General features: G+C 39.1%; 1 long non-coding RNA gene across 1 annotated transcript in view; it reads right to left on the bottom strand.

The window, feature by feature from the left end:
• Positions 1-213: 213 nt before the first annotated feature.
• The window catches only part of LOC134801435 (uncharacterized), a 297,157-nt gene continuing 271,309 nt past the window's right edge, over positions 214-26,061 (bottom strand). Inside the window, exon 2 of the long non-coding RNA XR_010145668.1 lies at positions 214-335. This is a non-coding gene — a long non-coding RNA (uncharacterized LOC134801435). The remainder of the gene's footprint in view (positions 336-26,061) is intronic.

Raw genomic sequence — 26,061 nt, forward strand, 5'->3', positions numbered from 1 at the left:
ACGGCCCTGAGGCTTGTGTGTCACAATTAACTCTTTGTTCGGTTTTGTATAGTTTTGTCCATTCTTGTATAGTTTGTCTTGAACGACCTGGGGCCGATTGCATAACAAACTACAACTAATATTACAAGCGGAACTCCTTTTCTAATTTCACTTATTAAATAAGGAGTTCCGCTTGTAATATTAGTTGTAGTTTGTTATGCAATCGGCCCCTGGTTATTTTTTTATCTTAAGTTGGTGGCAAACAAGCATACGGCCCACCTGGTGCTAAGCAGTCTCCGTAGCCTATAAACGCCTGCAACTCCAGAGGTGTTACATGCGCGTTGCCGGCCCTAACACTCCGCACCCTCGTTGAGCTAACCAAAACCTTACTCTCTACCTCTAGTGTTATTTGGCTGCGGTTTTTTGTAAGGTGGAGGTACTTCCTCAGTTGGGCTCTGCTCTAGATCTGGAATGACATCCGCTGTCACAAAAAGCGACATGATATTCACAGTGCCCATACCTCTCTTTTGGGCGTAGTAAGGACCTACCCGCGTCTGGGTCGCGGGTTATAATTGCTGTATAGGTACATTAGGTACCTACTTCTTCTTGTCTTCTTGATCGGGACACTCTTGACAGAGCGGTCGTGGTCATCATTGGAAGTCTGCCTTTGTGACACGTTTGACGGCTCGCCTCCACTCCTCCCTGACGGCTGCGCGTTTAGCGCATTCTTGCAAGGGGCCGTCCATTGCCTTTATTTGGTCCGTCCTTCTACTCTTCCCTGCATAGGTATAGGTATAGGTAATATGGCCTTTTTATTTGATGGGTACTGTAATAGGTGCAAATATTTCATGCCTGTTTCATTGAAAAATCAGCAGACACAGATTTTTTGTATTATATGTACCCAAACGATAGGAATATTGATGGTACAGATGTTCAAATATTGTACAGTAAGCATCAAAATTTGCGGATCGGACTTCGCGTCAAAAGTATCTATCATTCTCTAAAATAGCTTTTGAACGCGAGCTAACGCATACTTTAGACGAGATATGTTTATATTTGTAAAAGTATTCCAGGGTGGCAGATTCTTTTGGAGCGTTGGTTTAAGGATGACACACGTTAGACCGGGCCGTGTCGGGGCCGGAGCTTCCGGCGCATCGTTTTCTATGGAAAGCATCACGTGATCGCATGTTATGTCATAGAAAAGTAAGCGCCGGAAGCTCCGGCCCGGACACGGCCCGGTCTAACGTGAGTCATCTTTTATTCTCTACTACTACTAAAATGTAATGTATTTTTTTTAATTTACCTACTTAATAGCGATAAGTGGAATGGCTCTTATATTTATTGTCTAACGTAGGAGTAAAGGTCTGTATGGCAGTATAGGTACTGTTTAGATAACCTAGACCAGACTTTTTAAATTAGATATCGTGGGCACTGGGCAGTGTGGGCAGTCGAGGACAAGGTGACCTACAGGCCTATTCGGATTTCGAGATAATCACAAGATCTTGAGACGATTTAGAGATCAACTAGATCTACATTAGATATCGACTAGATGTGACTTGGATATCTAAGTCATAACTTGTCGAAATCGTTCAAGAGGACCTCCAGAATCGCGGAAACGTCAAATTTGACATATCTATCTTACAAATATCTTTAAATTATCCGTATCGTAACTTGTTGAAGTCTAGTAGAAATCTAATTCATTTTCCGAATCGAGCCGTTAAGCGCAAACGCAGAAAGACTTATTATAGAACTGTTCCGTGTTATAATACGCTATTTTGTGAAAACTACAATGATGGTCATTAAACAATGTAATGGTAAATCTATGAAGGTCAGATAAATCATGTATAAACACTAAACGCTTTTTTTATATAGGTAGTGTTTTTTATCTTCAAGTCATAATCATGTTAGAAATTTCACTAATTATTAAGTTGGTTATTACGAGTAGAAATCATGAAGTAATTTTACTTTGCAATACGACATTTGTGTGTATTTAATGATACTCGTACCTATTTATTGGGGCACTTTTTTAATCTTCGACGTATTATGGATGGTTTTATCCACGTGATAAAATAACTGTCAATTTTTTATAGGCTTAAGATTCTTTATTCTCACTAAGAATTTGACAATTCACTTATATGAGAACTTAAAACTACACAAATACATTTATTTTGCATGAAATTAGCGAAAGAACTTACATGGAGGGTATTTAAACATACAGTAAAATAACGTCTTTTTATTTTTAACAACGCGGGATAGAAAGTGACGGACACCGTTTTATCACGCTGTCACGTAGACAAGAACTAGCATCATATCCGTACAAATACAAGGTGACAATCATTAGCGCTACGAAACGCTTTATCACTCTTCCATATTAGTGCGACAGTGACAGTCGTCGTGTTTCGTTTTCTACGAAGCGTAAACTATTGGCATGTAGGCTACGCAGCCAGGCCCCGTAGACAACATGTCAATCGCTACCGCTCCGTAGCGAACGAAACGCAACTGTCACTGAGGGGCCCACTGATTAACAGTCCGCCGGACGGTATCCGCCAGTCAGTTGTTCGGAACTGTCAAAATTTTGTTCTAACTGACAGGCCGATACCATCCGGCGGACTGTTAATCAGTGGGCCCCTTAATACGGAACAGTGATGGACACAAAGCGATTCGATGGCGAAGCGCAAGCGATTGTCACCTTGGCTAGGCCGCCAGGTTAGCCTGAGAAGTAAGTGATTATGCGATAGCTTAGATACAGAATATATAGAGGCAACTGTACCTATATCTAAGCAGTAATTGAGTGATGAGTGTACAGTGTACCGGGTTCATGCCGGCACAATCGCGGGCTTTGTTTATAGTACCGCTCAGAGCAGGGGTCTACAACGTTTTTTAGTTATAACACTTCTTTAAAAAAACCGGACAAGTGCGAGTCAGATTCGCCCGCCGAGGGTTCCGTGCGTTTAAGTATTTGTTGTTATAGTGGCAAAAGAAATACATCATCTGTGAAAATTTCAACTGTCTAGCTATCACGGTTCATGACATACAGCCTGGTGACAGACAGAGAGAGACAGACGGCCAGTGGAGTCTTAGTAATAGGGTCCCGTTTTGACCCTTTGGGTACGGAACCCTAAATAGATGGTTTCCATCAAACTTGCCAATAGCAAAAGTGTTCTCGTAGAGCAGCGGTCGGCAACCTGCGGCCCGCGGGCCGCATGCGGCTCGCGAAACTGTCACTTGCGGCCCGAGAGGCGCCTTGGCTATTTTGTATGTAATAGTGACAAACGACAATGTCTCATAAAGTCATAAATATTAACAAAGTACGGCCCGCGTCACCTCCGTTAACTACTATTGGCCCTTGGCTGCTAAAAGGTTGCCGACCGCTGTCGTAGAGCATGGCGCTGTTCGGTACATTGCTACATAATTTAAGGATATCCCTTATTCTAGAAATCGAAGGTCAAAAATTCTTCTTCGGAACCTTCGTCGTCATTCGGAGCCAGTGAAACAATTAAAGAAGGAAGTGCGTGTTGCCGACCCCTGCCCGCTGTTTACACTCGGCAGATGCGTCGCACGTGGCACGCATCTCATCATCATCATCATCATTTCAGCCTATATACGTCCCACTGCTGGGCACAGGCCTCCTCTCATGCGCGAGAGGGCTTGGGCTATAGTCCCCACGCTAGCCCAATGCGGATTGGGGACTTCACATAAACCTTTGAAAGTCTTCGCAGATGTATGCAGGTTTCCTCACGATGTTTTCCTTCACCGAAAAGCTAGTGGTAAATATCAAATGATATTTCGTACATAAGTTCCGAAAAACTCATTGGTACGAGCCAGGATTTGAACCCGCGACCTCCGGATTGAAAGTCGGACGTATATCCACTCGGCTACCACCGCTTCCCATTGTTGGCACGCATCTACATTGTGTTAATCTAATTAACCGACTATGTCCGCTATTTGTGGACCCCGCCGGCACACAGCCATTTTTTTAAAACATACAAAAAATGCACACAACAATGATACAGCGTCATATAGTAGGTAGCATCCAAAGTATTCAAATAGTTCGGTATACCATATAAATTATACATTATTATTATTAGTTTTAATTATTAATTAAAACTAGTGCCTTCGTCAATTCTTGGGATTAGTTGTTAAGCGGACCCCAGGCTCCCATGAGCCGTGGCAAAAATGCCGGGATAACGCGAGGAAGAACGATACCATACAAATTATATGGTGCGCGGAACTTTTTGAATATACTTTGGATGCTAATACCTACTACATATATGACGTTGACTGTACTCTAGTGTAAATTTCATACTATAGCGTAACGTGAGGCCCATCACGCGTTTGCGTTAAGTATCATTTTGTATGGGATTTTTAGCAGTGCGCCAAGCGAGACGTTTTGGAAACTCAAAATCCCATACATCTTACGTCTTACGCTGTCGCGAGTTTAACATTTTTTCCCCATCACAAAAAGTGCACAGCGCCGCTATAAAGAAGTTTTCACTTCAAAAATGCTGTACCTACTTCACTACACCGGTCTTATAAAACAAAGTCCCCGCTGCGTCTGTCTGTTTGTGTGTAGGTATGTATGTTCGCGATAATCTAGAAAAAAACTACTGATCGGATTTTCATGTGGTTTTCACCTATAAATAGAGTGATTCTTGAAAAAGGTAGGGATTAAGGTTTTGTGTAACCCGTGCGAAACCGGGGCGGGTCGCTAGTATTCTATAGAATTGAACTATTTATAATCTCTGATCTTACAACAAGGGTAGTCAAACAAAGGGCGATTTGTAGCTCTTAAGTCAACTAATTAAGGTCCATAATTGACTAGCAACCATGTCATTATTAACCGGTGCGTTTTTGTACTAATTAAATGTGTTGATGTGTCGTTCCTTAATGGGTTCTAGCGTTTGAAGAATAATAGATTGTATTATCTTTAAGATAGAGTTTAAAATCAAATGAAATAGAAAATGCGTGTCAACTACACGGTATTTGGTTAATTTTATAATTATTTCTTTCAACAGAACTATGATTATCTTGATGAAAATTAAACATTTTGTAAATACAATAACTCGCGATATAAAAATATCTATTATGTTACTCGGATGTTCAAAATGACTGATGAATGAATTAATGAATGATGAATGATTAGTTCACCAGTAATTCATTGACATGTATCTAAGGACGGGCCTTACGACGACACTAAGAATGGTGCTAGTTCAGCGGTGTCACAGCGGTGTCAATTTAAGCTAGGAAATTTTGATACCCGTTCTTCAGCAGATAAAAAAAAAACAATGTTTGTTAGTCTTTCCATAAAGTATTATTAATATGGGCCCTGTTGCTTGAGTCGAATTTTAAATAAATAAATAGGTATCAAGACGAAAGTCTTTAATCAATGTGTGTTACCAGTGATGACTTACGGCTCCGAAACGTGGTCTTTCACTACCGGCCTCATCTCAAAACTCAAAGTCGCTCAACGAGCTATGGAGAGGGCTATGCTCGGAGTTTCTCTACGTGATCGAATCAGAAATGAGGAGATCCGTAGACGAACTAAAGTCACCGACATAGCCCACCGGATTAGCAAGCTGAAGTGGCAATGGGCAGGCCATATTGCACGCAGAGAAGATGGCCGATGGGGTCGAAAAGTGCTCGAGTGGAGACCACGGACTAGCAAGCGCAGCGTAGGACGTCCACCCACAAGATGGACAGACGACCTTGTTACGGTCGCCGGAAGACGCTGGATGCGGGTCGCTTCCAACCGGTACGTGTGGAGGTCCAAGGGGAGGCCTATGTTCAGCAGTGGACGTCTTATGGCTGTGATGATGATGATGATGAAATAGTTATTAAAAAATAAATACAAATTACAAGGGGGCCTGTTCAGTCAAATAGTTTCAATTCAAACCAATTTTGGGCATACAATATATTACCAAATATACCTGTGAATGTGGAAGGATCCTTGTAATACTATAGATCTTCAAACCACTTGTATCAATAATACATAATGGGTAAAATCGATGATAGCGCCACGGCATCAATAATTCAAGACCGAGTGTTCGCAAGGTCGATAGGCTGTAGGTGTTGTCTCAGAGCGTTTTTACATTATCCGATCCGATATCGGTACACCTAGTGTAAATTTTAGAGATGCACCGGATATTCGGTTACTATCCGGTATCCGGCCTATCCGGTCATTATTTTAACATCCGGCCGGATACCGGATAGTGGCCTACTATCAGGCCGGATACCGGATAGTAACATTGCTTGATTTCGGAGTAAGTAAACGAAATTGGAATAAGAAACAGTCACGGTCATAATCGTACTCGTTTATTATTTTAAAACAATTTAAACATTCCACTTGCACGCGCACTCATTTCGAGCCTAATATAAATGTCCGCGCACGTTCACTACGAAACAGGTCAAAACCTGTACAATGCGCACCTGAAAAACCGAAATGTAGGTAGGTATAGTTCCGCCGGCCGAATATTCGGCGGCCGGATACCGAATATTCGGCCGATGGTCAAGCCGAATATCCGGTATCCGGTATCCGGCCAAACAACTATCCGTTGCATCTCTAGTAAACTTTATTCGACAGCGTGACGTAACGTACGTTGCGTTGTTTCGTTAAGTGTAATTTTGTATGGGATTTAGTTTCCAAAACGTCCCGCTTGGCGCGCTGTTTAAAATCCTATACAAAAATAGACATAAGTACCTAACGCAAACGCGAACGTTCGTCACGCTATCGAATAATGACAGATCAATTTCTAAGGGGCCCACTGATTAACAGTCCGCCGGACGGTATCCGCCTGTCAGTCAGAACAAAATTTTGACAGTTCCGAACAACTGACAGGCCCTTAGCACGCTGTCTTGTCTGTTCAAAATTTTCATTTATACATAGTGTCAATCGAATAGGTTTGTTTTTAGGATCAAATGTCTATATGGGACCCATTGCATTAAATCAATACAAAAATCAGTCGTACTTCATTCCCGAAACGCTCCTAACAAAACGATAAGTGAACGTGATGTCAAGGTCACTGAGAGTCCATCTTGGAGCGTGGACAAAACAAGAAAATTGCGTTTTTGTCGGTGAAATATTGCGTTTATGTCTATAGTTGCTATACAATCTTTTTTGGATCAAATGTAAGGAATCGAATGGTATGCTTAAGTACTTATTTCCTTTTTGAAAGTATAAAAAACTTAAATTTTGAATCTTTCAGATCCTGTATTTTTATAGTATTTCCGTATATTTATTTTAATATCCACATTATTGCTCATTTTGCTATCTATTTTACTAGATTTTGTTATAAAATTCAACATGTGTCATCATCCCTATTGTAACGAAAACTCCGAACGAAAACAATATGGCTACCAACTATTTTCACTCGAATCAATTATGGTTGTCTTACACGAAATGAGTTTTAGAAATGCTCATACCAAGGGGAGGGCATTCCTCAGAGGGTGGGGTGGGATAACAGACTTCCTCCAATAGATCCATCACGAGGTGACTGCTGCGAATTCCTTGGACTGCTTTCGAAGCAAAGTTTCGATCTTAGAAGAGCTCAAAGTTAAGGAGAGATTATCGTCTACTGTTCAAATACGAATCCTCAAATACTTCGGGCATGTTACACGACAGACAACGGAACAGGTGAAACTATATAAAAGCTTGTAAAAAAAGTGTAATTTATAGAAAATCACCAAATAGGAGGCAACTAAGGCGTATAATTAAGAAACAAGTAACTAACTTATTTTCAATTTCAATTATCATTTATTTAAGAACCAACTGAGATCATTTTTGTTAGTACTTACGACGATGACATATAAAATATTGTTATTGATATTAAGCTTAGAAACAAATTAAAAGTGGAAAAAATCACTGCCTTGAGTGGGGCTTGGTCGTGGGTTCAAGTCAGTGAATCTTTCCACTTTGAATTTGTTTCTATGCTTAATAGCATCGTTCGCAAACGTTTCTGATTGATACACAATTAATTTAACCTATTATTATGACTTACAAAAACAAACTAGTGGAACCGTCGTATAGGCGTTGTAAGTGTGAATGAGAAAGAGTGTAATGATTACAGTGATATATGTCGTCTTGTATGCTCCCTCTATTGGGAAGCAATCTGTGGGGTGGAATCAATTACGGTGGTCGTATCGTATGTAGGTTACGTATGTGAGGCATTTATTTTTTAATCTATGCTTTAAATGAGGGTCGTATTTCGGGAATTAGGTGGGGAATATAAGAAATGGGGCATCATTGTTTTGGGTAAATCGGTGTTCTTTTGTTTCTATTGCTGGGCGTTTTTATTTATTTTCTTTTTTTTAAGGGTTGGTAATTTGTGTCACAAGCAGAAAAAATAGAGTTTCAGTCCCGGTCCCGACTATTTTTAGGGTTCCGTACCCAAAGGGTAAAACGGGACCCTATTACTAAGACTTCGCTGTCCGTCCGTCCGTCCGTCCGTCTGTCACCAGGCTGTATCTCACGAACCGTGATAGCTAGACAGTTGAAATTTTCACAGATGATGTATTTCTGTTGCCGCTATAACAACAAATACTAAAAACAGAATAAAATAAAGATTTAAATGGGGCTCCCATACAACAAACGTGACTTTTGACCAAAGTTAAGCAACGTCGGGAGTGGTCAGTACTTGGATGGGTGACCGTTTTTTTTTTGTTTTTTTTTCTTTTTTTTTGCATTATGGTACGGAACCCTTCGTGCGCGAGTCCGACTCGCACTTGCCCGGTTTTTTTTTAGTCACATGAACCACACTAATTTTCTGACACATGAACATTCAAGTTGGTACCTTAAGTAACATAGAAGATGGAACAAAAATAGTGGAGATCCGTTAAAGGACTTTAAGGGCATATGTAGTATCGTGATTAGTTGAAAAATAAAAATAAAATTAACTCCAAAAATTTTTGGCCTTTGTATGGAGGGTTGAACGACCTACAATAGTAAAATTGGATGTTAAATGGGCGAGTTAGGTACTACATTTAACCTAGATTTTGAGTTTATTTTGTTATTGCCTAGTTTTTAGTGTTCCGTACAAAACTTTGTTCACGGAACACTTATGGGATCACGGATCACTTTGGTCTTGCTAATCGGTTACATAATAATTAGTGCATAATTGGGCGTTTTCTAAAATAAATATCGAAAACCTGATTCTCACAGATCCTGGTGTTTTTGGGTTCTTTCAACTCGGAATCACTAGCATATTCAATTCTGATGATAAAATAAGATGTCCCAAAAATCTGTATGAAAATTGTACGTTCCACTACGTCACGCACATACGAGTGAAATTTTTTTTCATACTAAAACGTGACGTAATGGAATGGACTTTTTGGGACATCTTTTTTAGGGTTCCGTACCCAAAGGGTAAAACGGGACCCTATTACTAAGACTTCGCTGTCCGTCCGTCCGTCCGTCCGTCTGTCACCAGGCTGTATCTCACGAACCGTGATAGCTAGACAGTTGAAATTTTCACAGATGATGTATTTCTGTTGCCGCTATAACAACAAATACTAAAAACATAATAAAATAAAGATTTAAATGGAGCTCCCATACAACAAACGTGATTTTTGACCAAAGTTAAGCAACGTCGGGAGTGGTCAGTACTTGGATGGGTGACCGTTTTTTTTTGCTTTTTTTTTGTTTTTTTTTTGTATTATGGTACGGAACCCTTCGTGCGCGAGTCCGACTCGCACTTGCCCGGTTTTTTTAATGGTGGAATGGAGAATGCTGTCGATTCTGAGTAGAATGAGCACGAGAACGTACAGATTTGAAAGAATCAGGTTTTCAATATTTATTTTAGAAAACGCCGTTTTATTTTTATTTTCCATTGTATTTTCACGGAATGTACGAACGTGTCTTGTTATTTCATTCAGTTTCGGTACAAAAAGTACTGAGGTTGACTGGAATAACATGACAAATACGAACGTTTCCGAGAAAATACGATGGAGAACAATTATGCACTACACCAGCCCAATTCGAACTTTAAGATACGTCAGTTAATAGATCTAGAAAAGATATGGATTAGATATGTCAGTGTCAAATGTGACATTTCTTCAAACAAAAATGTCACTTTTGACACTGACATATCTAATTCATATCTTTTTTAGATCTATTAACTGATGTATCGTAAAGTTCGAATCGGGCCGTACATCTGTACGAGTATTTGATTTCGTATTTCGTATATGTAGGTTAAGTTGTGCGTGTTCTATTCTCAAATTCAGACGTCATTCAAACGCATGCGTTTAAAAAATCCACATTATTTATTTTCTTATACAAATTTCCTTTTTCCCAATAGCGGCGGCAACCCTAAACACCAAATCCTTCAATAAAATACAAGTGAAAATCGACTTTAATTCTATTTGGTAAGGTTTAAAGTTCAATACCCAAAATGCATGATTAGGGACGAAAATAAATGCGGCCGATAACAAAAGGAAGGTGCAGAAATTATACATTTATTCACCGGCCCGTTTATTATGCTGATGAATGTGTATGTATGTATGTATGTATGTATGTATGTATGTATGTTTATATGTTCTATATGCTAATGAGGTTCGAGGGACTCGTGGAGTCGTTATTTTATGTTGTTACAACGATATATTTAGGCTTGGGTCGTTTATGGCTACCCGAAATCTAAAACCATGCTTTAAGAGTCCGCAGCAAGCTCCGTTCTCCATACAAACGTAGTTACGCTCTCATTTTAAAACGACTAGCTAGATTGCTCTAAAATTTTGCACATACAATGACGAGATATATCTAGTCCTATCTATCTAATCTAATACCTGTATTTGTTATAGGTATTTGACGGCAGTATGGGGGTTTTCGGGGGTGAAAAATCGAGGTCTTACTTCTGGGAATTTTTGAGTTTTTATATATTATCCGAGCAAAGCTCGGTCTCCCACTATCCCAGATATTATACCTTAAGTATCCTATTGTAAATACAAAGTTTCAGAGCAATCTAGCTAGTCGTTTTCAAATGAGAGCGTGACTACGTTTGTATGGAGAACCGACCTTGCTGCGGACTCTTAACAGAGAATTCCTCTTTGGACTTTGTTGTTACGCGACGACATACAATACAATCGACGTTAAAGTGACAGTCCATTTCCAACGACAGCAGCACTACCATTCATTTTAATGGAAATTGACAATAACACCGACGCGTTCGTACTAGTAATGCAGTTGCGGTCAGAAATGGAATGTTACCCTTAAGCTCTCATTTTAAAACGTCATGATAATAAAATGCAGTCCATCTCGCTCGCACTGATGTATTATTGCTGTATTGGTGCGATAGAGGGAACGCGATTAAGTAGACGCAGTCGCTAAATATCAAATGCCAACTCGTGGTAGCCGTGAAAGTATATTGTTACAAATCTGACATTTAAGACATAAATTGACACACTTAACATTTTCAACCCTAAAACAAATTAGCCGTAACATTTTTCAAAATGCCAGACCTCGCTTCCCCTTGACATTAAAAAGATGGCGGCTAAATGTCAAAAACGCCGAATTGTCGCTTTGGTCGACCGGCCACCCTTCTTATTGTTTTCTGAGCTATTTATTATCGCGTATTTTAGCATAAAGGCCTTTTGTTAGGGGCTCTAGGGAATCCTTTTGGAAGGCAATAGGGAATTTGGAAGCATTGATGTTTTATGTGTGGGTATGATTTGGACGAAACTCTGCAATTACCAAGACTAAAGATTTTTTGATTGCATAAGTGTATACTGTATACAGATGCAGTGCATAATTGAAGGGATGTTTACAAAAACAACATAACTGACTACACTGGTTGACACCTGAAACGATTAACAATGTTCTTAAAAAAGTGTCAACCGCTCTAAGCAGTTATGTTATTAAGTAAGCATCCCTTCAATTGTTTTCCATCGTATTTTCTCGGAAACGTTCAAAAAGTACTTTTTGTACCGAGACTGACTGAAATAGCAAGACATGTTCGTACTTTACCGTGAAAATACGATGGAAAATAATTATGCACTACTTACATCAAAATCGTATCCCCGAGATTATCAGCTTCAAAAGATGGCGCTGTACGGCGTTTTGGGCTCCAGATGCTAAGTAAGGGGAGCTCTACTCAGAAAGAGTTCAGAGGCCATTTTATTTAGTTTTTATACTTTTATTTAGTTTTTGACCATATTTTTTTTTAATTTGGAAATGTTTACAAGCTCTTGGCTTCTAACTCTAATATGTACCTTCAAACGAGCAATTCTTGTATATTTCGGGGACCTCGGAAACGGCTCTAACGATTTCGATGAAATTTGGGGGGCTATATGGGGGTTTTAGGGGCGATAAATGGATCTAGCTAGGTCTTATCTCAGGGAAAACGCGCATTTTTGAGTTTTTATGGTTTCCGAGCAAATCTCGGTCTCCCCAGATATTGTGATATGTAAGGTGGTACTGATGGTGCTCGACGCGCTGCCGTGTCACGCGCATCTCATGTAACTTTAAAAGTTGAGTTTCGAGATAATTACGTTTAAAGTTTTAAAGATTCAAATGCTATTATCGTTGACGGTTCATCGTAATTTTTTTATTTTTTCTAATCTACATGTAGGAAATATGGTCACAGAATAGGCCCTTTAATTTTTTTTTCGCATAATGGAATAGTTTTCATTTTATTCGAATTAAATGGTTCCGCATGATCAACTCTTCCATACTATAGTGGTCATACGAAGTCATGTAAGTCAAGTTACATGACCTACGCGTGATCAGACGTGACACGTATTACTTTACCAATATTGTTGTCGTATAAACCAAGCGCTCGGCCAGTCATGCCTAACTCCGGTAACTTAAGAAACGATGCTGATATTTTGCTTGTGTCAGTCATGTAACTCAAGTTAACTGAGTTGTGCCTGACGCCATCTGCAAAAAAATTAAGTTACATGAGTTAGTCATATGCTTTTCTCAGTAAATAATGAAGATTTTCAAATTTTATTTTAGTAGATATATATTTAATGGTTGTTAAGACGATTTAGACTGGTTATCCGTAACTCATGTAACTCGAGTTAACGGAGTTTGGCGTGACACGGCAGCGCGGTCCCAGTACATGTCATCTTGAAACTTAAGTCATTGTCAATAGAGGTGACAGCAGGGTGTCATCTATTGGGCATTAGCATGTCGAGCATTAGTACCACCATTTTATGTATGTTGGACAAATCGTGCGAGCTAAATAAGACCCACCTCCCATTATTCGATTGAGCTGTAACTTCACATAGGGTAACTTGTTGATCAATGAAACACTAAAAGTTCAAGCCTTTCTATCTCTGGTGTTTTTAAAGTTATGAGTGTGACATTTCGTATGAAGATAAACAATTTCGTTGGCTATCATATGGCATCCTTGGTTTCTACTTATCTGTAACAGTTCCTGTGTTATAAGCCTTTTTTTGAAAAATGAGTTTTGTTTAATTGTGTACTTGTGCATGTTTTCAATGAAACACTCAGATTTTTACAGTGAAACAAATGTAATAATTATAGTCTACCATGAAACATAGTTAATAAACATTGAAACGGTGTAATAAATAAGTGACATTAATACATATATGCTTTCACTCAATTAATGAGAAAGGAAAGGAGAAAATAGTGGTAGGCTGAAATTAGTTATTTAAAAGGTTTCCGACATATGGAATCATTATAAGATTGCTGAAATATCTAAAAGCGAAAGACTTGTTTCATTGTACACACACCTGAGTTTCATTGTGAATCGAAAAGCTGGTCGGCAGGTACGGCATGCTGCGAAAAAGGCGCCTTTTAAGTCCACGGAGCATGATTGCCAACTAGGTAGACGCGGGAGGGTTTTGAGCATCTCCATGCTTGATTTCATACACTTTCTTGCAACATAGTGTTTATACACGACTGTTTCAATGTAAGACATGTGTCCTTAACCTTGCCATCAATGAAACATTCAACATATAAGCCATCCTATCTCAGCCATTCCTAAAGTTAAGTATCTTATATTTTGTCATATGATAGACAAATTATTACCAATTTTCATGGTATTTTAGTTTCACAAATTTAACACATAGGTTTTAATAATTTAAAAAAATAATGAGTTTGTTTCATTGTGTGCTGGTACTGGTGTTCAGTGAACATCATGTTTCATTGTATACTACATAAAAATGTTTCATTGTGAGACTAGGGGGTGTTTTTTTAATCAATTAATAAAAACTGCACCAAAGAGTGAAAGAAACTTAAAAATATTTAGCTCCAAATAAACTTTAATACACATAGAACATAACAAAAACTTAAAAAACGCCAAACTCGAGTCTATATCTTGGTAAAAAATTGCGAAACTTAAATGAAAAAATTTACTTTTGCTGCACGAATTCACAATAATGCTCGTAGCAGCGTGCTCCTTCTCCGAGGCGCGCTCGTGTTTTGGGGAGGTGCTGGGGGGTCCCTGAGCCTGCCCTTGCTTGACAGACGGCACTAGCTGGTAACACCTAGTTTCCGAGATATCGCAAAGTTACACTGTGTCCGATTGTTTCAATGTAGAACAACTGACCCTACATATATGTAAGTTAGGTGACAATGCAATATTATGGTACCATCGAGCTGATCTAAGATAAGATGAAGATAAAAGATTTTTATTCGTGACGTTCACAAAACATGTACGAACATGTACAGACAACAATAGCAAGGAAAGAAGAAATCAATAAGTGTGCATCACGAAATGGACCCAACTCAGCATAATGCTAGCTATAAAGCCAGCGCTGGTCTTCCGTAGGGCCCACAGCACAGGGATCTGTTGCACACAGGTGGTGGCCATAGGGACTCTATGATAAAACAATGTATTTTGGGTTTTTGTTAGAATTGTCGAGATGAGTATTATTTGCCTGTTGAAAGAAAAGTACAGTCAGCGATAAAAGCGTGTGTCGTAAATTAAACTTTTCATTCTAATTTAATTTCAATCAAGTAACTCTTTACTAATGAATACTTACATTTGTAATGTAGACTAGAGTACATCAGTGTCCTAAGCCTTAAAACGTATCTACATCAGAGACTTCTAAAGCTGTAGTGCTTTTTGGATTAGAACGGTAGGGCAGAATTGTGATTAATAACACTTTCCAGCTTATCGCCTCCGGTTAAGCAGTATACTCGTAAGGCTAAATAAATGTACATATTCGTTGCAAACTAATTTGAACCTTCCGTGGACCAAATAAAGTAGCATTTCGTTTGTTTCGTTGTTATTTGAATAAAACAAAATTCATCCCAATTTATTCAATACTTAAGGTTCAAATTCCATCCCAATTTATTCAACAAGGTTCAAATTAAAAATAGGAAAATATTGGTATGGTGGGCCTTATGAGGAATGTGGTCTAATTGTGGGCAAACGAGCAGAGGATACGCCAAATTACTTATTTTATTTATTTGTTACATGGACATACAGAAATACAGACACTTTGCTACTATCGAAGTTATTATGTGATGAAATATATAATCTTCTCTGCGTCCCGGCATTTTGCCACGGCTCATGGGAGCCTGGGGTCCGCTTGACAACTAATCCCAAGAATTGACATAGGCACTAGTTTTTACGAAAGCGACTGCCATCTGACCTTCCAACCCAGACGGGAAACTAGGCCTTATCGGGATTAGTCCGGTTTCCTCACGATGTTTTCCTTCACCGAAAAGCAACTGGTATCTAATGACATTTCGTACATAAGTTCCGAAAAACTTATTGGTAAGAGCCGGGATTTGAACCTGCGACCTCCGGATTGAAAGTCGCACGCTCTTACCGCTAAGCCACCAGCGATTATGATGAAATACCATACTTTTATCATGATAAATAAAGTATTATGATAAATAAAGTATATTATGATAAATAAATTATTATCATCATTAGGGGTCTTATATTACTAGTTGACCCACGAACGCTCGGCAGGCGAGTGGGGCAGCGGCGGTCGCCCGTCACGCTTGACCTCGAGGTCACGGGTTCAAAACCCGCCGGTGGCATACTTGCACAACAATGCCTTAGTAAACGCACCGTCGAAACTGGAGTAGCTTTACCAGGGATTTCACATTGACGTCAGGGAAGATAACATGAAATGAACCATTTATTTACATAATTAAATATGCAGAGGTACTAGAAACTAAATTAATAACTAACTAGCTTAAATCTAAAATTGGCCCTTGAGGCATTGTACCAAGGATGCTGGCGGCATTTCCTCGCTGTATCGCAATGTGCCTGATACGTTGTGCCACAAAGCCGCCAGCTCTTCGGTCACCAGTTAAGTCAACCAGACGCTTCGATTTCTGCAAAAAACTTGTGCGCGCTGGGACCCCATAGACGGCATGGACCTGGAGTTTCAACTCCAAATGGTACAAAATGGTAGTCTCTACCGAGGCTTTTATATTTATTAGGTACGTTTCAAAATTTCGGCGCATTCCGCCGCTCCGCCCGCGTTTACATTAGATAACATTAGAATTCGCGAAGTAAAATTATCTGCATTAACGTTGTAGTAATGGATTTACCGCTTAGCGTCAAAAATACATTTTGATTTAGGAGTTAGGCTTAATGGACCGTTTAGTCTCAGAGCATTTAGCCCCACAGACTGACCTAAACTTTGGGAAAAGATGTTATTTTTTTTTTATATAAATTATGAAATTCCATAGCAAGTACGTATAAAGCCAGTTGAGTACTCAGTTTTTGGGTTAAAAATGGAAAATCAAGTCATAAATCGCAAGTGTCCAAGGCGTAAGGCCTTTGTCAAGCTCCGCCTAGCCGCCATTTTGACTTTACATTTCTTTTTTCGGCAGTTGGTTAAAAGGGAGGCGGCATTCGCACTATTTCCCCTCTGCCTAGGTATAAGATCAACTGATCTAGTGCGGGTAATAAAACTAGTTGCGCTCGGATTTTTCACTAGACCGAGTCCAGACGCGCGCGAGAACACAGCAGCAGAAAAAATGCCTAATTGCTCGGTTTTTTGTTGTAAAAAGAGGTCGGGGACATCAAATTTACAAAAAGAAGGTGTTACATTTCACATGTAATATTTTTTTTACATATCATACGTTTAATTACATTTAAACACAATTATTATATTTCAGTCTCTTGTAATTGTTGGATTTATCGATTTTACTCGCCCAGTACAAATTGCGGATCGGTCGAGCAACAAATCCGACTTCTCATCTGTCAGAATACAATAAAATTCTTCGACGAAAATGTGTTAGTATGCGTGTTGTGACACTTGTGACTCATCCGTACACAAAAAGAGATCGAGGTTTGCAAGATTTGTCTTTGACGTGTGTCATTTTCTATGTATTTGTGTCGTCATTACAGATTGGATTTTGTATGTAAGTGTGTGAGAAGTGCGACTGTGTGCACCTTTCCCCCCGCAAAAAATGGCAGAAACATTTGTACGGTAAGATATCGCTTGCCGGTGTTGCTCGAAGATTAAATTACATCAGTCACATGTAATTATTGTAAACCTGCGTTAAATCAGATAAGATCAGAGACTCCTAGTGTAAATTTCATTCGATAGCGTGATGAGCGTTCGCGTTTGCGTTACCTATATCTATTTTTGTATGGGATTTTGAACAGCGCGCCAAGCGGGACGTTTTGGAAAATCAAAATCCAATACCAAATGACACTTAACGCGTACGTCACGTCACGCCATCGAATGAAATTTAAAGGGTAGAAGACCGAAGATAAAATAAAATCCGTAATAGCTCCACATGCTTCCGAAGTTCTTATACTCTATGAACAAGATGGCCGCCCTTTTGGTTTTACGGCCCGTAAACCCGAAATTAACGTTGGCAGCTGACGCGAGTTAAATATAGAATTATGATGAATTCGCACGATCGACAGCGAGACTATAACCACTGGAAATGTCAATAAAATGTTTCCTTTCAGCATCAGAAACTTAAGACCTGCACCGGTAGCACGGTCGCATTTTTATCGCTTGTCACCATGCCTGTCACGTTCTAACATGTATGTAAGTGCAAAAGTGACGGACATAGTGACAAGCGATAAAAATGGAACCATCATGCTGCGCCCGCTGATACGACACTTGATCCATGTATGCTTCTTGGCTTCCTCCTCTTCCTCTTTCCTTCGACTTTACCTTATATGATGGTCTGGGTGAATTAATCGTGTCGTAACATCTCTTCTTCAACCTAGCGTTTTCCCGGCCTAGGGCCAGGGTCCGCTTTCCTGCTCAGTCTTCTCCACTTTGCCCGGTCTTCGGCATCCTCAGGTGTGAGATTGTTCTCTGCCATGTTTGCTGTCACGGCGTCCAGCCAGCGCTCTTCTTAGGCCTACCGCGTAACATCATCCTTTAAATATTTGGGTACCGGGCAAGTATCATAATTGAAGATATCCCTCGTTTTTAGTGCTCACTTCGGACTTGCAAATCGGTTAAATGCGTTTTAATAGGAAACCGTTTGACATAAATATCTGTACACACAGGGAACAGTTGTAGCAACTAATACCACAAACACTTTGAGTAAGTCAAAACGCCATTTTAGGAGAGTGATTAGGGCTTTGGGAGGGGTAACCTGAATGTATTCCAAGATACGATCAGATCTATTATGAAAATGAGACAAACTGTGAAATGTTAACCTGTTTAATATTTAGTACTAATACGATAGACCCACTAAAGAACAATAATATCTGAGAGACCGAGCTTTGTTCGGAAAACATATAAAAACTCAAAAATGCGCGTTTTCCCAGAAATAAGACCTAGCTAGATCGATTTTACGCCCTCGAAAATATAGCAAATTTCATCGAAATCGTTCGTTCGTCGAGTCGTTTCCCAGATCCCCGAAATATATAAATATTTATATATTCAAGAATTACTTTTAAAGGTATAATCCAATTAGAAGGTGGGTTGTCACCCTGTCATGGTTCTCGAATACAGCACCAGTGTACAATCACCCAAAGCAACGTAGACGCGTCCATATATCTATATCCGTGTTACCGATCGAGTCCGAATCGAACTGCAGCTATTTCTGTTCCTACTCACTTCCGCTGGACCGCAGTCTATTAGCTTAAATGCGTGAATTTTGACGAACCAAGATCTGCATTTTATATCTTATGTACAGCCAGTAACACTACTAGCTTAGCACCCCCGCATATAAATAACCGGCCAAGTGCTAGTCGTGTGCTAGTCAGACTCGCGCACGAAGGGTTCCGTACCATTACGTAAAAAACGGCAAGAAAATCACGTTTGTTGTATGGGAGCCCCGGGAGCCCCACTTAAATATATGATATATAATTTTGTTTTTAGTATTTGTTGTTATAGCGGCAACAGAAATACATCATCTGTGAAACGTTCTAGCTGTCACGGTTCATAAGTTACAGCATTGTGACAGACAGACGGACAGCGGAGTCTTAGTAATTGGATCCCGTTCTTACCCTTTGGGTACGGAACACTTAAAATCTGAAAATGTACCTACCCAAACTATAATTTTTCTGAAATTGGCGTAATCGAATTAAACGTGATCGTATTACGATGATTCTATGATTACTTATACAAAACAGTCGAAATAACAGTTGGTGGTATAATCTAGGCAACTTTCTAAGCGGATTTCATCATGTAGATCTGAAAATTAATTTGAATTTCAAAGGCGATATTATTGTTGCAAAGTTTTCGGGCGGAGTTATCCGGCGGTTCCTTTTGGGCCTTATTTGTGTCGTAATAAAAACTTCGTGTTTATGGGTACGGAAACTCACAAATGCTGGCTCAATTCGGGCTGGGGACTTCACATACAGTTTTGAAATCGCAGGTACATATGCAGGTTTCCTCACAATGTTTTTGTTGCATCGAAAAAGCTAGGGGTTTTTCAGAAAATAGAGTATCATATAGGTACTTTTTTTTCGAAAAAATATCCACTTAGAGATGCAACGGATAGTTGTTTGGCCGAATACCGGATACGGATACGGGACCCGGCCGCCGAATATTCGGCCGGCGGAACTATATCTATATTTCGGTTTTCAGGTGCGCACTATGCAGGTTTTGACCTGTATCGTAGTGAACGTTCGCGCGGACTCATTTCTAAGTTCGAAATGAGTGTGCGTGCAAGTGAGTGGAATCTTTAAATTGTTTTAAAATAATAAACCAGTACGATTATAACCGTGGCTTTTTCTTATTCCAATTTTGTTTACTCCGAAATCCACAATGTTACTATCCGGTATCCGGCCGGATAGTAGGCCTTTATCCGGTATCCGGCCGGATGTTAAAATCATGCCAGGATAGGCCGGATACCGGATAGTAACCGAATATCCGGTGCATCTCTAGTTATTTTCTACTCACAATCACGAGGACTATTGATCGAAACAAAGTAAAAATTGTCTTCATTTTTTCATACTTTTGGATGTCAGTTTTGTGACGGTCCATACACAATGTACTTATGTGAAAATGAGTCACAAAAATGTAATTATTTTACGGATACTACTTTTTCCTTTTTAAATCGATAGTCCTCGTTATTCTGAGTTGATGGTTTTTCGAAAAAAAAGGATTAGGTACACTTTTTTCTAAAAATGCCCAAATTACAAATGATATTCCGTAAGTTACATAAGTTCCGAAAAACTCATTGGTACTTTGAACCCGCGACCTCCGGATTGAAAGTAGGACGTCAAATCCACTCGGCCACCGGCTCGGCCACCACCGCTTTACAATCGTAACTAACATTAATAAAAGTAGTGGCATTATGCCGAGTGGGGAATTATAGGGGGTTCTGTCCTGATTGACGTCATTCATGTCAGTGTCTGACCCATTTTACTGTTTATCCTACTGCGGCGGGAGGGGGGTTATGTTTTTTGTGTGTAAGTTAAATAAATACAGCGCACACACATACCCCAGGATACTAATGCACAAATGTGGCTTTACATCAGCTTCAATGTGCATAAAGACCCCTCTGATGAAAAGCCACAAATATTTTATATTGTTATTCCTAGTATATTCATAAAAATGCATAGAACGAAAATAAAAAAATGAAAAAATTACCACTAAGGCTGAATATTTCTCTGCAATGAAAGCTTAGGTTTACCTTTTCAGGGTTCCGTAGCCAAAGGGTAAAAACTCGACCCTATTACTAATAATTAAACTCTACTTGACTGCATGTTATATTAATGATTTAGTATTGGCAAAGACATATGTAACTTCGTATAAGACGAATAAAGTCTAAGGAAAGAACGTGCCTCGGAATTCAAGTAAAAGTCATTCTCGAATAGATGCCGCACACACCTTTAGCCTATCCTCGGCTAGATGGCGTGACGACACCGTTTCATATTTAACAATTTTAACACATAGATATCAGTGAATGAACATGGATCAAAATGATATAAAAATAATAAAATAATTTATCCATATATATACATTTTTTGATAACTTTATACGTTTTCATTTTGAGTTTTATTCGTGTCTCGATAGATGGCAGTAAATTTACAGTGACTACACAATTTACAATGACAGGACCCCTCTATACTATCTATTCTTTTTGGTATTGGTTACCTACCTAGTTTTGACATTGTAATAAAGGGTTTTTTTTTAGCTTTAGGTTTGCATGCCATATTTGGCTAAACATGTGGGACTAAATTAATTTACTTTTGACATCTGTACGCATTTACCATGTTTAAGCAAATAAATATTTCTATTTCTATTTCTAAGACTCCACTATCCGTCTGTCTGTCACCAGGCTGTATCATGAACCGTGATAGACAGTTGAAATTTCCACAGATGATGTATTTCTGTTGCCGCTATAAAAACCAATACTAAAAAGAACGGAACCCTCGGTGGGCAAATCCGACTCGCGGTTTTTATATTTCAGACTTCCACTTTGACCAAATCAGTCACACCCACAACAAAGAACTTAAAACCGGACCGGAAGCCTTAAGGCCGTAAAAAACGCTATCTAAGGACGGAATTAGAGCGGGTCAACGGCCGGGTCAGGGGTCGCTGGCCGCTATTGTTTTACTCTATGCCGGAGATCACCTCCTATAGACTTTGTATTAAGACAAGCTACTGTCAAAAAATATATTGTGTCACACACACTTTTATTGTTGAATGTATTACTTCTCTAAAAACTTTTCCAAAAACTGAATCGACAAAAAAAAACGAACCTGCTCACAAAATTTTACAAGAATCGGTTGAGAATTGCTGCCTGTAGAAGGGAACATACATACATACAAAAGCATTTTTGCCCAAGATGAAACGCAGACCTTCGCTAACGCTCGGTAAATAGCTTTAATACCATTAAGTGGGGATATTTGAGACTTCTGGGCCTATACGAAGCAAATTTAAATATTTTCGTCGAATCATAGGCGGCAAGCGAGCAGACGAATTGCCTGATGGTAAGCCATTGCCGTCGCCCATCAATTCATCATGCAAGACCAGAGGGGTTACAAGTGCGTTGCCGGCATTTAAGATGAGATTACGCTCTTTTCTTGAAGTTATGAAAAAGTTAGAAATGTTCTCGGAAATTTGTTGAAAATTTGACAAAAAGTTTTGGAAACTTTCAATCCCAGTAAAACTGAGAGAAATTTCTGATACTTTCCTATGTGGAAAATTTCTCAATTTTGGAAGCTTTCCGTCGGCACATCAATAGTCCGGAAATGCCGTGGGCGACAGTTCATTTCATCTAGTCACAGAATAAATAATAGTACTATGTACAGAGGGTTCACACTCTAACAAAACGCGTCAAATCAATCAATCTATACGACATATATGACCGCAAGGTGGCGCAAGCGCGAGCAGGCGTCCGTTCCGTAGCGGTGCGCGGCAGCTACTACCGCTAGACAAGACACCAACGTCATCGATTTTTGACGATTTTGGACCCCCCCCCCCCCCCCCTATAATCATCCAAAAATCATGCTTCAAATGACCCCATTTTCTCCTACTTCATGCTACCGTCATCCGATGTCCAGACCCCCCCCCCCCCTAATTTGAAATGACGTAATTTATGAATAGCCCCCTTGTAGCGACGCGACGAAATCGCGGAGTGAGCCACGCCTGATCTAGTGTTAAGTGATCTATACTGTATGATAATGCGGCCAGCCTAGTCAGGCCCGCGAAATGGCGGTTCAGCACGAGAGACGATTGATTGGTCGTACAGTTTAATTAGAACAATTTTAGGACAATTCATTTTATATTCTAAGACAATTCAGTCAGTTCAATTCAGTCCTAAGTAGTCACTTAGGTTAGGAGCAGCCCTTTTAGTTGGTTATGATTGCTTACAGAGTAGGAGGTCCCGGGTTCGTATCCTGTTAAGGGCATTTATTTGTGTGTTTATCATAAATATTCGTTCCTGAATTATGGATGGTTTTTACTTGTATTTTTTTTTAATTTATTTATATCGTCTAGTAAGGTGGTGGTACTAGTGCTCGACATGCTAATGCCCAATAGATGACACCTTGCTGTCCTATATTGACAATGACTTAAATTTCAAGATAACATGTACTGGGACCGCGTCGAGCACCAGTACCTTACCCACAACACAATCTTTATTGAGCTTACTGTGGGACTAGAACGTATGTAAAATTGTCCTTTAACCACAAGGCGCACAGAGACTTATAAAAAGGTCTCCCATTCCATTCTAATTTAAATCTTTATTTTGACAGTTCAAAATTGCATTTGTCTTGGCAAGTTTTGACCAAAATTTACACCTCCGGCAGGACTCGAACTGGCGACCATTTCTTTTTATCAATAATAATTTTCCTGTTTAAACCTTTAATAAAATATTTTCGCAGAAATCGCGAAGCGTCTGGTTGACGTAACTGGTGACCGAAGAGCTGGCGGCTACCTCGCACAACGTATCAGCGTTGCGATACAGCGAGGAAATGCCGCCAGCATCCTAAGTACAATGCCTCAAGGGCCTATTTTAGATTTAAGCTAGTTATTAATTTCGTTTAGTAGTACCACTGTATATATCTTGTATGTAAATAAATGATTTTTAAGTATTTATCGACTACTTACATAAATAATCAAATACAACATTGCTTAAAACAAATAACTTACAATTATTATAATTTATAAAGTTATACCTAACAACGAAAAGCATCTCCCAAAGGCAGAGTATCTATATTACGTAAGTTACACTCATAAAGGCCTTTGAAAATCTCCAATTCCCCTGAATCTAACTAAAAGGAAGCCAAAGGGAGCCTTTTATTATGATACATTACAAAACATCGCTGTCCTCAAAGGAAATTTAGCTTTATGTATATTATACTTAGTTCGAAAATGTCATGACAACACCCTAATATCGAGACGATATCTTGTTATTAAAGAAACAATGTTATTTAAGCAAAGAAAGCTTTAATCTTCATTTAAAAGAACACGTACTTACATGATTTAGCTGCACACTCAAATATCAACTGAAATACAAAGAAATAAAGTGTCAAATAGAATGAACTTAAATCATTACCGAAAGGTTACAGTTAGCTCTTCAAAATGCGACTTTATCCTCTAGTCCTAAAGTTGCTTTTATTTTGTGCAGTGATTATTGATTGTAGATATACGTAACCTAGCGCGGGTCACGACTCTGGATCAAGTTTAGTAGGGCATTCCACTCTACAAACAATTTCAACAGAACGTACCAAGCGTCTAACATTTTTATATACACTTGTTACGTTTCGCTTCTGAGCTATCCCTTTTCTAGTATGCAGTGATTTCGAAAAAAAGTAGTAAGTATCTAGACGTAGTATACGCTTATTACCTTTTGGATTTAGTGCTTTAGCCCTAAGGTATAGCAGCTAAGTTAGTTCACAGTTTTAACATCGCCGCTTGAGGCTATCTTGGCTTAGAAAGTTGGGTTAATTTCTAGACTACCTCTGACAGAATCCAAGCTGGTTTAAGAATCACATGAAGCCGCCGGCAATGATTTAGCTGCACACTCAAATATCAACCGAAATGTAAAGAAATAAAGTGTCAAATAGAATGAACTTAAATCATTTTCGGAAAGGGAGAAAAGCCGCTCTCATAAAATCAAAGTTATGCCCTCATTTTGAAACAAAATGCCTAATTAAGGTACGTACAGTCACCACTCGGGATTATTATGCCATTTAGGGCCACTTGCACCAACCCACTAACCCGGGGTTAACCGGTTAAACCGGCCCAGTGTCAAATTGTACTGCTAATTCGCGAAAAGGTAACGTGCTAGTCAATCTGTGCTAACCCGTTATACTTACTTGCGTATTTTTTACATGCAATTAATACGCAAGTAAGTATAACGGGTTAGCACAAATTGACTAGCACGTTATCTTTTCGCGGATTGGCAAATTAATATTTTGTTTTTAATTGGTGTAATTTTATTGTTATTACTTAATGTATAATTTTTTATGCCAAATAAAAATCTTTTCTGTTTTTCTTTTCTATATTTCAATATTAGACTGATACCAAACGTAGTCTAAAATCCTCCCTGCATTGACGGATTGTGTTAAAGCCGCAATGCGGCAACTGCAGAATAAACATTAAACTGCTTGTAATATAAAATGCATTTTAGCTATGAAGTATTCTCGAAACTAGGTCGGATAAATACTCACCCGATCTGTATAAATGTGCCATTTTAAAGGAGCTCGATTGTGATATGATAACTAGAGATGCCACTAATATTCGGCAACTATTCGGTATTCGGCCTATTCGGCCACTTTGCCGGATATTCGGTATTCGGCCGAATAGTAGGCAACATTCGGCCGAATACCGAATATCTGTTGCACCTACATAAAAATAAAAATTACACAAAAAAATAACCAAAAATTGGGTATATTTAATATTTAAAATGTATTCTTGGAAAGTAGTTAAATACGAAGGCACGTTTTTGAGCATTTGTTGATTACAAATTATTTTATTTTTATCATGGGTCTGTTTTGATTGCGTCTAATTACATTCATTAATTCTGTTCAACATAAAAATATATCTTAGCAAACGTTGTGCTTTAATGGCGAATAGTTTAATAATAATTGTGACTCAAAATGTTCGCATGTCATGCCGAATATTCGGTCGCCGAATATTCGGTATTCGGCCGAGAGAGGAGCCGAATATTCGGTATTCGGCCAAATTCACTATTCGGGGCATCTGTAATGATAACTTGTTATGGTTTTGAAATGGTTTTGATACAACCTTGACGATCGTGTTTGTGATTGGCGCGCATCT

The sequence above is a fragment of the Cydia splendana genome, chromosome 22 (genome assembly GCF_910591565.1).
Source record: "Cydia splendana chromosome 22, ilCydSple1.2, whole genome shotgun sequence".
NCBI classification, from domain to species: Eukaryota; Metazoa; Arthropoda; class Insecta; order Lepidoptera; family Tortricidae; genus Cydia; species Cydia splendana.